Source organism: Lipotes vexillifer, unplaced genomic scaffold (genome assembly GCF_000442215.2).
Source record: "Lipotes vexillifer unplaced genomic scaffold, Lipotes_vexillifer_v1.1 scaffold794, whole genome shotgun sequence".
Taxonomy (NCBI): domain Eukaryota; kingdom Metazoa; phylum Chordata; class Mammalia; order Artiodactyla; family Lipotidae; genus Lipotes; species Lipotes vexillifer.
Window position 1 is genome coordinate 225,246 of NW_006799310.1, and position 4,100 is coordinate 229,345.

Genomic DNA, 4,100 nt, shown 5'->3' on the forward strand with positions numbered 1-4,100 from the left:
AAAAAAAAAAAAAAAAAGGACCTAAAGATACTAACAACAGGATTTCCTAAACAAAACAAAAACAGCCCAGCCAGGTCCCCCTAGAGTGAAGCCCAGAATTGCCAAACCCCATCCACTATCAAAGCTAATCTAAAACAGGAGGGAACAGCAAGACTTTCCAGATATTAAGGTAAGCACCTAACAGAGAAACAGCAAAGCAACTTAAGAGAAAAATATCACAGGAAGAAATTTTAAAAAACAAAAATAAAAAATCTAGCATCTAGATCCGAGAAAAGCACATCCATGAAATAAGGACAAGATGTTATTAAAGAAAAAGAGAGAAATAGAGAATAAAAGAGCTCATAGAAATTAAAATGAAGGCAGATTAAAAATTCAGTAGGTGGCTTGAAAGATACAATTCAGGAATGTCCAAGAAAGTTGAATAGGATGACAGAGACGGAAAACAGGAAAGACCCAGAGATTGAGGGCCAATTCAGGACAGCAAATATCAAATAACAGAGTGTTCATGGTCAAAGAAAATGGAGGGGAAGATGTAATTTCCAGAATCAAAGGACATCTTTCCCCCAGAACTAAAAGACAATGTTTTCCCTTTAAAGAAAGGACAGGAGTGGGGATGTGGGAGAATGGGGTTTCCATAGTAAAAAGGCCAACTGAGTTTCCAGCATATAAAATGTACATAGACCTACACAAAGGTACATCAATATGAAACTTCCAGAGAAAGGTTTCTCACATGAAGGATTTTAAGTCAGAATGACAGGAACTTCTCAAGAGCAACTATGGATGGCAGAAGCTGCAAAATTCTGAGAACAGATGATTTCTACCTTAGAATTATAAACTTAGTTAAGCCATCAATTAAAAGCCAGGGGAGAACAAAGGCAATGTCAGACCTGCAAGTCTCAAAAAATTACCTTTCACACCCATTTTTTCATAAGAAACTGGAGAATGTGCTCCACCAAAATGAAGAAGTAAACCAACAAAGAATAAGTCATAGTTCCAGAGACTGATGGCTCCAAAACAGGGTAGGCAAAAGGAGACCTCAGAAGGGCAGCAAAGGGGAAGCCCTAGCTGTTTTGGGGCTGAGAAAGCACCCGAGACAAAGAGATCAGAAGGCTCTGGAGAAATTTCCCCCAAAATATGAATCTGGTAGATTCTCTATGTGGTTGAGTAATTTAGAGAGAAGATTTACAGCTGGGGTAGAGTCTGAGGTTGACTATTCATAAGTACATCAAAAATTAAGAGATTAAAAAAAAAATCAGTATCTGCTGGATAGTCGAGAGGAAAAGCAATCAAATGATATTACAGGGCTCTTCTGTAGATAGTATTACACAGTTATAATAAAGTAAACACTACATATTGATCTCACCAAAATTACAATACAATTACAGTTGAGAGCGGAGGGGGTGGAAGAGTTTGTGTGAGGAGGGGAGAAGGGCAGGGGTAGATGAAAGGGAGCTAAGTACTCACTTTTTCAGCAACAGATAACTCCTTAAACTAAAAAAAAAAATAGATAAGTAACAACACAGTATCTTAATTAAAGGTATAGAAATAATTACTAAAATAACCAGCTAAAGTTGAAAACACATGCCTCTGGAGAACAGAAAATGAAAGGGGAGATGCTGCTGTTTTTCATAACAAATCTCGAAGTAATAATTTTCTAATTAGATAAAATGCTATAATTCTACACAACTTTGACAAAAAGAAAAGCTTAATTTTTTCCCTTTTTTAAAAAAATGGCGGGAACTCATGTTAAACATCTCATGATATGACATGACACGTTAAGAATCCCTGTTCCACACACCATGACATAAATCACAGCAAGATCCTTTTGGACCCAACTCCTAGAGAAAAGGAAATAAAAACAAAAATAAACAAATGGGACCTAATGAAACTTAAAAAGCTTTTGCACAGCAAAGGAAACCATAAACAAGACGAAAAGACGACCCTCAGAATGGGAGAAAATATTTGCAAATGAAGCAACTGCCAAAGGATTAACCTCCAAAATTTACAAGCAGCTCATATAGCTCATTATCAAAAAAACAAACAACCCAATCCAAAAATGAGCAGAAGACCTAAACAGACATTACTCCAAAGAAGACATACAGATTGCCAACAAACACATGAAAGGATGTTCAACATCATTAATCATTAGAGAAATGCAAATCAAAACTACAATGAGATATCATCTCACAGCAGTCAGAGTGGCCATCATGAAAAAATCTAGAAACAATAAATGCTGGAGAGGATGTGGAGAAAAGGGAACCCTCTTGCACTGTTGGTGGGAATGTAAATTGATACAGCCACTATGGAGAACAGTATGAAGGTTCCTTAAAAAACTACAAATAGAACTACCATATGACCCAGCAATCCCACTACTGGGTATATACCCTGAGAAAACCGTAATTCAAAAAGAGTTATGTACCACAGTGTTCATTGCAGCTCTATTTACAATAGCCAGGACATGGAAACAACCTAAGTGTCCATCAACAGATGAATGGATAAAGAAGATGTGGCACATATATAAAGTGGAATATTACTCAGCCATAAAAAGGAACAAAATTGAGTTATTTGTAGTGAGGTGGATGGACCTAGAGTCTGTCATACAGAGTGAAGTAAGTCAGAAAGAGAAATACAAATACCGTATGCTAACACATAGATACGGAATCTAAGAGAAAAAAAAAGGTCATGAAGAACCTAGGGGCAAGATGGGAATAAAGATACAGACCTACTAGAGAATGGACTTGAGGATACGGGGAGGGGGAAGGGTAAGCTGGGACGAAGTGACACTACCAAATGTAAAATAGCTAGCTAGTGGGAAGCAGCCGCAGAGCACAGGGAGATGGCTCGGTGCTTCGTGACCACCTAGAGGGGTGGGATAGGGAGGGTGGGAGGCAGGGAGACGCAAGAGGGAAGAGATATGGGGACATATGTGTATGTATAGCTGATTCACTTTGTTATAAAGCAGAAACTAACACACCATTGTAAAGCAATTATACTCCAATAAGGATGGTAAAAAAATTAAATTAAATTAAATTAAAAAAAAAAAAGAATCCCTGTTCCAGCACCTACTATGTGTCAGCGTCGTGCTAGATGCAGAAGACACAACAGCTAATAAAGCAGAAAACGTTTCTTTTCAGGGAACTTATATTCTATAACAACTAAACATAAATCCTTTTAAAATAATTGATTCTGCTTAGTGATAAGGAAATAAGGTGGTTATGATACAGAATAAGAGAAGGAAGTATCTGGGGCAGTGTGGTCAGAGGAGGCTCCCTGGCGGGTGATATTTAAGTTGTGACCTGAAGGATGAGACAGACTTGGCCGTGCAGGACTAAAGAAAGAACATGGCGAGGGGGGAGGCGTGGCGGGGAGAGCAAGCCAAGGGTTCTGAACCCTTGGTGTGTTGAAGGACACGGTTAAAGGCGGTCAGTGCAACTGAAGAGTCGAAGAAGTTAGAGGCTGGGGAATAAAATGAGGCTGAAGAGGAGGCAGGGGGATATGACACATGCACTGCCAGATAGGCAGTATGTGGCATCACAGCATTTTAGAGCACTCTGCTGTGGCAAGAGCAGAAACAACAGACCAGTTACTAGACACTGCTGAGAGCCCTCACTGAAAACCTACTAACAATGAGTCATGCTGTCATCAGCACCAGCCCCCACCTATTTCCTGAAGATGGCACCTGCTCCCTGGATTGGCAGTGAGCAGAGGTCCCAAGAAGGGCTTGTGCCCCAAACAGCTCCCACAGGGCTGCCTGAGACACCACCTTGGGGCCCGTGTGTCTTCCTTTCAAGTGGCAGCTCATGGAGGGCAAGAGGCTTTTCATTTGGCAAAGCCAGTGTTGGTGCCAAGACCTGAGAGGTGATGCTTGTGAGGGCTCAGAGTGTGGCAGAGCAGATACAAGTCCTGCCTTCCCCTCACGCTTTTTGACCTTGGGCACATGTGCAACCTCTCTGAACCTCCATTTCCTCATCATATTGTGACGATGAAACAAGAGGACAAGTCTTCTCAAGAGGCTTCTCAGACCACTGAATCCTCCTCTGACTTCCCCTCCCCCCAAATCTATATAATTTAGCTATGCAAAAAAAAAAAAAAAAAAAAAA